Consider the following 12,131-nt stretch of genomic DNA (forward strand, 5'->3'; position numbering starts at 1 on the left):
CTGGCCGCCCCCACCCCACGCGTCCCCCTCAGGGCTCGGCGGTCAGAGCCTCTGAGGCAGCTCCCTTTCCAGAGACTTCCTCGGCCAAAGCTGGGACGAGACTGCCCCTCCGTCCCCACCCCCACCCCCACCCCAGCCTCCTTTGGGAGACGACGTCCTAGGGCGGAGAGGGACAGAGCGAGGCGGTGCAAAAATGAACGAATTAGCTGGAAAAGGACTAATTTTTATTTTTGGCTTGTTCTCAAAGCGTCTGAGAGTCAAGGCAGAGGGAGGAGGAATGTGAATTAGGCAATCAGATGTTCACAGAAAAGCCCTCAAATAGCGACCAAGTGTTGCCAAGTGTTTGAACTCCCTGCGCCGTGATGGTCTAAGGCCCCGTTTCCTGCGAGGTGGTCCTGGGACAGCCACGTCACAGACGTGGTGACACAGCTCTGTCATCGGCGAGGCAGGCCCCCGGCGTGGGGGTGGGGAGCACTCACAGAGGAGCGGGGCGGATTCCGGTCTCGAAATTGCGGGAAATGCCCCATCTTGGGGGCGAATGCACGGGCCTTAAAACCAAGGGGGTGGAACTAAAGGTAGGAGCCGAGAGGCCGCCTGGAAGGTCCTGTTAGGGAAGGGCCGGGACGGAACCGGGGGTGTCTACACCATCTGCCTCTGGAGGGGGTGAGCACGCAAATCTCCGGGTGCCTTGGGGGTTCAGACACCGGCCTCCGCCTCTCCCCGGAGCGCTTCTTCCGTGGGATTTCTGTCCAGCGGCTGCGGTGTGAGTGACACTCCTATGCTAGCCACACAGCCCCCCGGGCTTCCTCCCTGCCGCAGCTCCGTTAAACTTGAGCGATCCCCTGGGAAGACCCCTCGCTCGCTGTTGGCAGCTGCCTCCATCAGTCTCCACGTGTTTGTCACGAAGCCGTAGGAACAGGGCCCTCGATTGTAGCCCCGGCGTCTGCGGTGGGGAGCGGCCGACAGGTATGGGTCAGTCACACCCTAGTATAAACGAGGTGACTTGTGACTGAATGCACAGCGGCCCCGCGGCAGGATGTTGGACAGCCGTGAGACAGCAAGGGCTGCGGGGCCCATGGGAGGGTCCGTGCCAAGGGGCAGGGGCCGGATCCCGGTGCCGCGTCTGCCCGGCTGGTGTGACAGGGCACACACGGCAGCATTGTCCCCGGGGAGGCTCACCGTGTGATGCTGGACCTGGGAAGGGCCTCCCCCTGGCTGTGTCACCCATGTCACCTTCATCATGACTGCTGAGAACTTGTCAGTCTTTTGGCCAAGAGAAGTCACGAGATGCCATCGCAGGCTCTTAGGACAGGGAGCAAGAGGCAGCTTGGAGTTTTGTGAGACCCGGCGGCAGGAAGGTGGCCGGGATGAGCTGCGTCACCCCTCATCCATCAGAAGAGGGGTCCCCAACACGAGGTTCGGGATCACTGAAGGTCAGAGGCAGTCACGGGGTGGGGGGGCTGCCATGTTCTCAGGGTCACCAAAAAGGTTCTGCCCACAGGAAATGCAGACAAACAAGACAAGGGGTGAGGAGGGCCTGTGGGAGCTTGTCTCCATGAAGGGGATCCCAGCAGGGGCGGCCACATCACAAGCTTCACCAGAATGACACGTCCCACCGTCCCAGAGGCTGACCCTCAGGGAAGTGATTTCGCAGAGGCGGGTGGAGGGACCAGGTTCTGCACGAGTCCTCGGGGAGGCCGGGGCAGAGCTGGGCCGATAGCAGCCACGGTGGCCAAGGGCTGCAGAGCGTCACCGGCCTCATTGATTCGTCCTCCCGTGAACTGGCTTGGCCATGGTGTTGGCTGGCACTCGGGAGGCAGGGGCTGTTTGCGTCCGCAGTTACTTCATGCAGGCTTGAAATGAAATGTTTATGCAACAACCTGTGACCTTGGACGGATCACACCCCCCCTCTGGGGCTGTTTCGTCATTCCTGTCATGATGAGGGAGTTGCGTCAACGGCCCATAGAGGAGAAGGCCGCTGTGGGCTCAGCAGCAAAGGATAGAAAAGTCATCTTCAAGCCGGTGAAAGTGACTTCTCTCTCATACAAGACAAGTCCAGGGGTGGGCGTTGCAGGATTCCAGGACTGGTGGGGGCTTCCTGAGGTCATCAGACACCCCGGGTCCTTCTCTCAGGCTGCCCTGCCATGCTCAGCAAAAGGCATCCACCTCATGCCCCAAGATGGTTGCTTGAGCTCAAGCCATCAAGTCTGCATTCCAGCACAAGAGAGAGAAAAGGCATCAAAAGGTGCTCTGCTTCCCTGGCAGTTGCCCACACACGTTCATTCGTTCCCACGGACCTCAGCTTAGTTCCACAGCAGCCACACCGAGCCACCAAGGGGGCAGCGACATGCAGCCTTTGTCCTGGGCAGTTACATGCCAGCCACAAGCTAGGCATTTTAAGAAAAGTCAGGGGCACCCGGGTGGCTCAGTCCGTTAAGCGTCCGACTCTCGGTCCGTGGGTTCGAGCCCCGCGTCGGGCTCCGTGCCGACGGCTCGGAGCCCGGAACCCGCTTCGGATTCCGTGTCCCCCTCTCTCTCTGCCCCTGCCCTGCTCGCACTCTGTCCCTCTCTCTCTCTTCCTCAAAAATAAATATTAAAAAAAGGAGGCCAAGCACAGGGCACAGGGAACTGTGCTGCCAACTGCCCAGGGACTAGGGTTTTCGCTCCTCCCTCTGGGCCTCAGTCTCTCGTCTGTGAAATGGGACGATCGGTCCCCGTGGCCTCTGCCGTGGGCAAACGGAAGCGCGTCGAGGGGACCCGCCGGAGTGTTAGCCGGCCCGGCTGCGCCCTCTCTCTCTAACACGGGCAGAGGGAGCCGTGGCGCCCAGAACTTCCTGACAAGCGGGCGCGCGGTCATCCGGGCACACGCCTTGTACTCGCACTTGAGATGTGCGACCGATTCGGCCACGAGGCAAGTGCCTCACGGACGGATGAACGGCCCCCGTTTCCCGCCGAAGCTTTGCACACACCCCCGCGTCCCCCCCGCCTCCCCCGGCTCCGGAAACCGCGAGGCCCTGCAGGTGACGCGACACGTGTCATCATCTGGGAGCTGTAAAGCGATTCCGGACCGGCTGGATCTTGCCGCCTTCACGCTGCTCGGTGCTCGGATGTTTCCGTGTAAATACGCCGGATCGACACTCACCTGGGATTATCCTGCAGACGCGGTCCAGAAATCCAAGGGGATTCCGTTCTCTCCACCAGCATTCCCGAGGGAGTGAAGCGTGTTGCAAAAGTAGCAGCCAGCTGCCCCCAGGGCCTTTGCACAGCTGTCCCCTGGGCGCAGAACGCTCCTCCTCAGATGCCCCTACGACGCCCTGCCCTGATTCCTCAGGCGGCCACGCAAACATCCCTTCCTGACCCCCCCCTTGCCTATGGCCACTTGCTCTCTCCCCCCACCCCCGCAGGCTGCTCTGTTTTCCCTCCAACCCCCTCGCTCTCCAGCACGACGTTATTGCTTATCCCCTGTCTCCCGTGTAGGAATTTCGTAAAGCCCTGTGCCCTCCGACTGAGAGCGTCGGAGCTGATGCCAGGACGAGGGGACGCGCTCAATAAATATTTATGGCCTGAGGTCTTTCACTTTTCTAAGTATTTTCCCTCGGCTCTTGAAGACGCCATTACAGATGAAAACTACTTGCAATTCCGCGATCTCGCCGTTCCAGGGAGATGTGCTCCGGCGGTAGGAGACGGGCGTGTTCCTTCTATCGGAACGGATGCTTTCTGGGTCCCGCGTTGTTCTAAAGGGGTCTTAAGGCCCCACAAGAAACAGTAATTTGGGGGGTCACCCAAACCGCGAGGCGCAGGGAAGATGAGGTTCCGGGGGAAGAGTGGCCGCAATTAACAGCCGGCACCTGCTGAGCGGCTGTCGCGGGCTCGCTCGCTCGCTCGCCATGGCAACGCTGGGCGCGGGCGCTCCATGGGTCTCCATCTTGCAGAAGGAACCAGAGAGGAAGAGCTCTTGCCTGGGATCGCTGAGCTGGCAAAGGGCAGGCGGGGGTGAGGGGTCGGTGGGACCCCCCGCCCGACGCTCTTGGCCTGGCACTGGGTTGAGGAACGTGGGGCTCACCTGCGGGGGCGCACATTTTCCTAAACACCTGCTCCGAGCGGCGCCCCCAATTTTCCCTGAGACCCCCGGCAGCCAAAGCTAAGAGGGAAATAAGACCGTGCCGGCGGCTCCGAGGGAAGATGCCGGAGACCAGCAGGCTTCTGGGCGTGAGCGCAAGCATCGCTTTCCGTGGGTCAGGATCCCGGGCCGCAAGCGACAGAAATCGCCTGCGGTTCTCTCTCTGGGGAAGACCGTGAGGGACGGTCCCGTGGGAGGCAGGACTGGAGGGAAGGGCCAGTGTCCCGCCCCACCCTGTGCCGTCTCAAGCCACTGGCAGTGCCCCCCTGGCCTGAGACAGTCCCGACCCTGCCGTCTCCGGTCCGGGGGCCCAGCGTCCCCGGGCGTGTCTGATGGGCCACACCGGGGTCACGTGTCCACGGCCATGGTGCCCGGGAGCCAAAGCTGGAAGACCGGCTGAAGCCTGGGCTCTGTGTCCACCCACGTCCCACCCAAAGGGTCCCCCGCAAGTGGGAAGGGGAGTGAGGCGCTGGGCCGCGTTGCCTGTGAGCCTGCGGGAAGCTGGGGGCCGGCCGGCCGCCAGGAGGGGTGGCTCACATCGTGGGAGGGCCCACTGGAAACCGGCGGGCTGGCAGGGTCGACCCCCGCGTTGGTTTTCATTCGTGCCGGCTCGTCTGGGTTCTGAAGCTGTGCGCACGGCTGGAGTCTGAGCACTCATACGCTGTGTGTCCCCAGCTCCCTCGCGGCCCGGCCCTGCTCTGTGCCCGGGAGAAGGGGCAGCAAGGGGGAGATGGCCTTCGTGGGTCCACCTGTCGCCCTCTGGATTCCAAACACGCTCGGTCATCAGAACAGAGGACGGGAAGACAGAGACGGCTGAGAGGCTATTCTTCCGGCCGCTCCAGCAAGCGGCCCATGGCCCGTGGGCTGCAGTCCAGTCCCCGGCCCAGCCTCCTGGGGCCCTGGCTCCACTGCCCCTGCCCTCCCGGTAACAGTGCCCCCCTGCTGCTAGCATGGGGGGAGGCCTGATCTCCTTTTGCCGACCCTCTACCCTGACCCGAGCCTCTGTAAACTGTCCTTTCGTTAAGCCTGGTAGGGGCCGAATCGCGCCCCCAGATTCCTGTGCCGGAGTCCTGACCCCCAGCACCCCAGAACGTGACCGTATCTGGAGACGGGGACTTTACAGAGGTGATTAGGGTAACATAGGGACACGGGGCTGGGCCCTGATCCCGTGAGACGGGGTCCTTGTAGGAAGAGGGGATCAGGACACAGACAGACGCGGAGGCACGACCCCGTGAGGACACAGGGAGAGGACGGCCGTCCACACACAAGGAGAGAGGCCTTGGGAGGCCCCGGCCCCGCCCACGCCTGGACCTCGGGCTCCGGCCTCCAGGATGGGGAATAGTCCGGGTGTGTTGTGTGAGTCCCCAGCTGTGGTGTTTGTTACACGGCAAATGGACTCATACAAACCCCCCGTGGCCGAGCCATCTGTTCGCTGCTGGGCCCCGACTGGCACGTCTCCTAGTCATTTCACAGTGAGAGCTTGAAGGCGGCCGGGCCGGGGGCTCCCTGCTCGGGTCCACTTCGCCCTTGTCCCCACCCCCAGAGATGGGCGCTCCATGCTGCTGCCACCCCCAGACGGTGGATGAGACGAGGAGGCTGCGTTTGGGGAGACTGCAGGGGCCACGCCGGGCCAGCCAGCCCGGCCCGCGCTCCCCCTACTCTCCCCTGCTGCCCCGAGCGCCCGTGTGCACCACTAACTGAGCAGGGATGCGGGACACAAGGACGAGCAGGGGTGGAGGGGACACGGCACAGCCTGTCTGGTGACACGGGACCCCGGGGACCCGAGCCCAGGCCAGCCCGCCTCCCCAGCACCCCCCCCCCCCGCCCCCGGGCCAGCCAGCCAGCCTGAGGACCCTGAGGACGTTGGTTGAGACTTTTCAATCAAAGGCATCCTAAGGGGAGGAGAAGGGTGGCCTGGGGACACGCACTTACCCTCTGCTTTTAGGGACAGTGGAAGCAGGACTCCACCTCAGGACTGTGCCTGGAGGCAACGGTGGCTTTGTGTGCAGGACCGCCCAGGGCCCCCTGCGGGCAGAATGTCCTGGGGCTCTGGGCCCCTTGGAGATAACTGGGGTGGAGTTTTCCTTCTCAGATTCCCTCCAAAAGTCTGGGAAAGCGTTTATCTCATTTATCTCGGGAGCCTGGGGAGAGAAGGGTTTTGAACAGTGTCCTCTCTGGGCTGTGGTCATTTGCATACTGTGGCTGCAGGAGGAAGGCGACCTCGCCAGGGGACACTCAAGCAGCTCAGCGGGAGTCCCCAAGGGCAGCTGGGCCCGGTGTTTGCTTTCCCTGGGAATCCTGATCCCCCGGCCCCGCACTGGAGGAAAGGGTGAGGCCCGGGCACAGAACCGCTCTCCTGTGCGCAAACTGCCCAGGTGACTCCGAGACTCGCCCTCGGGTTCCTCCTGGGGGCTGGTGTCCTGAGCCCCTGATGGGCCGTTTCGCCAGGCAAGCAGCCCGATCAGATGGCGAGGTCTCAGGTTTTTGCTGGCAAAGCACCTGAATGAGACCCCAGCCGCCAGACGCAGACTCCCCCGAGGGACGGCCGCCCGACCGCCTCCTTGACTGCTTTATCTTAAAACCGAACTCCACGTAAAGCGATCCTTCTGTCTAGAGAGGCATTCTGCCACCGACTCCCGAGTGGAAGCTGGATAGTCTCCACCGAGGAAAGACCGAGCTCTCCTTCGGCCTTTCGGGGGAGGGGGAGGGGGCAGGGAGGGGCTCCACCGCCCGCCTTGGATCATAGAAAGGACCTCGTGTGTAAATCTCCCGTCTTCAAATAACTCGAAAAACATACCTGGAGCCCTTAATGTCACCTCTGCCCGATTGCCAAGAGCCTTGGCATTGGTGGTGTTTACTCTGAAAAAAGAAAACAAACAAAACCCAGGCTGCGTATTTGTTCTTTGATGGGGCACTGAGCGTAAATATTTGCACCATTAATTAGTGTCTGTCTAACTCGCAAAACTCAAGCCATATAGGCAGCCTCTGTAAACAGGCCACAGGATGTTAGTCATACCTGGAAGCCGGTGAGCTGAGCGTCTCCTTTAGGCCCTCTGCTCCTTCGTCCCGCAAACAAACAAACAAGCGGAAGGTGGGGGAGAGGCCAAGGAGTGCGGCCGGATTTTGGACACAGCCGATTAAAGGGACTGAGTACGATGGCTTTTCTATTGTTCCCACAGCCTTTTTATTGCCCTGGTCATACTGCGTTGGGTCCAAATAGAAGGTCGGCGTGGTGCGGTGGAAAGCGTTCTGGACTTGACTAGAACGTTCTAGAATCTTTTGGACTGGGTGGGACACTTACCAGCCAGCGGCGTGGGCTCAGGCCAGCTGCGCCCCCTTCTCTGGGTACCAGTTTCCTCAGCCGCCAGGAGGGGTGATAACCCGTCCTTCATACGGTTGAGACCACCCAGGCGGAAAATCATAGAGCAAACGTGTCATTCCAGGGTGACTACGTCCCCCGACATCTCCGTGACCAGGTGCTGCCCTCCTGCAGCCAGACGGGAAGACAGCCGATGCGACGGGGGCCACAGCGGCAGCCCGAAAACCCTCGTCGTGCGCAGAAGCGGCCTTTGCTATTTTTGGTATCTCCCCAAAAGGGGCACCCCCAGCACCCGCGTTCTGCAAACCTACTTTCGGTGCAAAGGGAAGCAGTTTAGGTGGCACAGGGACTTTGCAGCCCGTGGTGAGGACACAGCTCCGTCCTCTCCTCTCTCGGACTTCCGGAGCATGTCGTAGAGGAAGCTCGGCTTGGTCGGTCGCCTCCACCGAGGGTCGCCTGGTCAAGCTCAGGGCCCCCAGGGCGGAGCCTCTGGGCAGACCGCACATCGCTGCCTTGTTATCATGTTTTATTAAGCCAGCACCTTCTGCTTACGGCCGATGATTCTACCTTTCCATCTCCGGTAGCAATACCGGGTTCCGTAAAAATAAGTCTGATAAGCCTTAAGATGGATGGAAATTCTTTTTTTTTTTTTTTAATTTTTTTTTCAACGTTTATTTATTTTTGGGACAGAGAGAGAGACAGAGCATGAACGGGCGAGGGGCAGAGAGAGAGGGAGACACAGAATCGGAAACAGGCTCCAGGCTCTGAGCCATCAGCCCAGAGCCCGACGCGGGGCTCGAACTCACGGACCGCGAGATCGTGACCTGGCTGAAGTCGGACGCTCAACCGACTGCGCCACCCAGGCGCCCCATGGAAATTCTGACCCGTGCTATAAATGGGCGAACCTTGGAGACATTGTGCCGAATGGCATCAGTCACTCATAAGAGAACAAAACCTGGGGCGCCTGGGCGGCTCAGTCGGTCGAGCGTCCGACTTCGGCTCAGGTCACGATCTCTCGGTCCGTGGGTTCGAGCCCCGCGTCGGGCTCTGTGCTGACAGCTCGGAGCCTGGAGCCCGCTTCGGATTCTGTGTCTCCCTCTCTCTTCTCTCTGCCCCTCTCTGACTAGTGCTCTGTCTCTCTCGGTCTCTCAAAAATAAATAAATGTAAAACAAAATAAAAAAAAAAAACCAAGATATACACCTGAGGGGTGCCTGGGTGGCTCAGTTGGTTGAGCGTCCGACTTCGGCTCAGGTCACAATCTCTCGGTCCGTGGGTTCGAGCCCCGCGTCGGGCTCTGTGCCCACAGCTCTGTGTTGGAACCTGCTTCGGATTCTGCGTCTCCCTCTCTCTCTGCCCCTCCCCCGCTCATGCTCTGTCTCTGTCTCTCAACAATAAATGTTAAAAAAATTTTTTTTAAACAAAAGAGCAAAAACTGTATGATTCCACTTACAGTGGGTCCCTAGGGTCGTCCCAGAGATGGAGAGCAGATGGTAGGCGTCAGGCAAGGGGCAATGGGGAATGAATTTGGTGTCTGACAGGGACAGAGGCTCAGCTTGGGACGACGGAAAGTTCTGGAGATGGATGGCGCTGACGGCCGCACAGCAGTGTGCCTAACGCCGCTGAACTGTGCGCTTAAATGTGGTTGATGGTAAATTTGATGTCCTATACAATTTCCCACAATTGAAAAAATAAAAATAGTCAAAAAGTTACCGAGAAGTGAGCTGGGTTGAAGAAAAGTAGGAAGTAAATCTCGGCCCAGGAGGATCACGGCCTGGGCTCGAATCGGGACATGGGGCTCGGTTGGCCGATGTCCGGGAATCCTGGGGTCTCCACCCCAGAGCACATGCTTCAGCACAGACTCCGGAGAAGGAGGCCTGGATGCCGGGCCCAGCTCCACACTTCCTCCCGCGTGGCTTCGGCAACTGACTTCACCTCTCTGTGCCTCAGTTTCCCCATCCGTAGAGTGGGAGTGATGACAGCACAGCTGCGGAGAGCTGATACTTATAAAGCGCTTGGAACAGGGCCTGGCCTCCTAAGTGCCGTCTCAGGGCTTATTAAATAAACAGACTCCCGAGGGGAGTGCAGGCAGGCGGCCTGCCTAGTCCGGGGCCCCTCTGCTGGTCGAGCCCCTGGAGGAAGATCCGCTCCCAATGCCGGCCTCCTGTGTCCACGCGGGGCGCAGGGTGCCACGTTCGGGAGCCCCGGCCGGGAAGGCCAGGCTGGGTTGTCCCCAGGTCGAACTGTTTCCTCCCGGGCTGCCTGCACCGCACAGCCGCTGAGCTCTCTGCCCAGCCTTGCCGGGGCCCCTCGGCCGTCGTGGGAGCCCCGGCCCCCACAGGCGCTTTGGTGGGGCCCCCTAGGAAGCGGCCCAAGTGCCCATCGGGGGATCACAGGATAAGCAAATGTGGCACAGCCGGACCGTGGACTATTTATTACTCGGTCACGAAAAGAAACGACGTTCCGACGTAGACGACATCCACGCACCTCAGAAACCTACAGACAAGAAATGATGAAATTATGCAGGTCGTTAAATAGCAAAAAAGGTAAACGGAGAGAAGAGCAGTCACCAGAAACCACGCGTGGGGTGACCGCATCCACAAGGAACGTCCGGAACAGGAAGTCTGTGGAGGCAGAGAGTAGACGGGCGGTGGCGGGGGGGGGGGGGGGGCTGGGGGAGGAGACGGAGAGAGCCGCCCCCTCCAGGTGTTCGCCGTGGAGCCCCGGGAAGGTCCTGGAACCAGACAGTGGCGAGAGTCCCACAGCATCGAGAAGGTACTACGTCGTTCACCGTAAAATGGTTAAGTTCACGTCCTGCGAATTTCGTCCTCGCACAATTGTGTTTTCTCTTATTGCATAAAAAGACTCGCTCTGTCCTGCTGAGGGCAGCGGCCCAGAGTCCGGGTCTGATCTGGCCCCACCTGCTGACTCGTCACTCGCTGGTCCCCCAGCGCCTGCCACGCTGGCCCGTTTCTGTGTGTCTCCTCCCGGCCTCCGCCCTGAAGCCACCTGCCCTCTGACGGCCCCCAGGTCAGGGGCCACTGCCAGCCCCCCCCCTGCGCTGTTGGGAGCGGAAGCCCCTGCATTTCAATGCATTTCAATGTCCCACGACTTGGCCCTGCCTGCCCGCCCTGAGGATGTTACAAACAGCAACACCCCTCTACACCAGCCCTTACGACCGCCAGGTTCTGGGCTGGAAGTTAGATTCTCTTTGAAGCTTCGCAAAACCCCGAGGAGGAGCTTGTGCAAAGGCCCTTCCTTCTTACAGATGCAGAGGGAGGTTCCAAGAGGGAGCTGTCTGAGCCTGGGTTCCAGCCCCTTGTGATCTGCTGCATGCCCCCCACCCCTTATCTCCTCCGACAGCGCACTGGCTCTGGGGGACTGGGGCCTCCTCGAGTCCCTCTTGTACCCCACGCCCTACCGACCCTGAATCGGGGCCCCTCCCACAACAGGTGCCCAAAGAACCAGGTTGAATTGAAAACAGACTTCCTGTGATCACAAGAAGTCGGTATTTAAATGACCCGTGCCCCCCTGTTCGCGTTCAGCGGGTGAATGACGGCGGGGACAGAGCGTCTGGGACGTTTGGGCATCTCCCGGCTTATCCCAGGGCCCCGGGGAACTGTTGGTGAGACGCTGAGGTCTGCAGAGGGGGTGGCTTTGGCCCTGACATTGCTGGTCAAGTGGCCTCCGAGCCACCCTGAGCATCATTTGGGAACAGCGAGGCCTGAGTGCTGTTGCCTTGAGTCACGTGCCGGGTCAGGGTCTCTAGGAGCGCCCCCCTCCCCCAGTGCGATAAGGCCCCCGGGGCCGGGAGAAGGAGCCTGTCCCAGTGGGCCGGGCCTCACCCTGCAAAGCCTATTTTAAACTTGGGCCAACCCCAGGGCATGAGCACTGGCCCGAGCCTCACCCCGGGGGCTGTGCCCTCTCCTTCCCTCGCAGCCTCACCGAAAAGGGAAACGGTTTCCCATAATTACAAGGACGGTGAGGCGTGATTACCCCCGTGTCCCGTAATGTTAGCCCTGCCATAGGCGTGCCGGCCCGCTTGCCCGGCTCCGCTGTTGCCACAAACGTCTCCCTGACCCACGCAGGGTGTTCCTGACTGCCGCACGGGCACGGGGCTCCTGCGAGATGGGCTGGGGGGACCCTCGAGGCCCCTCCTTCCGGACTCTCTCCCCGTCCAGGCCCCGGCCTGTCAACATCCTTCTTGCGTGGCAGCGTTGGCCGAAGTGGCAGCCGAGGCCGGTCCTCGTAAAATTGAGCTGGTTCAGGTATGTTCTAAAGTAATCGTTTTCCACCGGGCTGGATTAAAGATCTTTTGAAACAGTCTGGATCCACGACCGGCTTTTCTGCCCACGTTGGACTCGGCTGAAGCACTTCACCAGAACACAACGTAACTAGGGCCAAGGAAATGAAAAGAAGAAAAATGGTTCCAATTGGAATGAATCAACATCTATTAATGGCTGTTTAACATATTTCTGCTAATAATAATGCATTAAATAATGTGCATTTTAAAGCTGGCTAAATATACAATAGCCCAGCCCTGCCCCAAAAAGGTAAACAATGACGGTTAAAAATAGCCCTGGTACCTATTTACATTTTTTTCCCCCCTGAGCCTTTTTGGTTTATAGTTCATGGTTCCAGGGGTTAGAACTCTCAGAATTTCTCTGTGTATTTATACAGCCGAGCTATTGCTA

At 60.1% G+C, this 12,131-nt stretch overlaps 1 long non-coding RNA gene across 1 annotated transcript; it reads right to left on the reverse strand.

Moving 5' to 3' along the window:
- Positions 1-222: 222 nt before the first annotated feature.
- On the reverse strand, positions 223-8,073 carry LOC123380670. Its single transcript, XR_006586742.1, has 4 exons — positions 7,137-8,073; positions 6,918-6,979; positions 6,053-6,261; positions 223-2,207 (listed from the first exon to the last, which is right to left on the reverse strand). It is a non-coding gene; the product is annotated as an uncharacterized LOC123380670 (long non-coding RNA).
- Positions 8,074-12,131: the final 4,058 nt, after the last annotated feature.

This window comes from Felis catus, chromosome D1 (assembly GCF_018350175.1).
Source record: "Felis catus isolate Fca126 chromosome D1, F.catus_Fca126_mat1.0, whole genome shotgun sequence".
NCBI lineage: Eukaryota > Metazoa > Chordata > Mammalia > Carnivora > Felidae > Felis > Felis catus.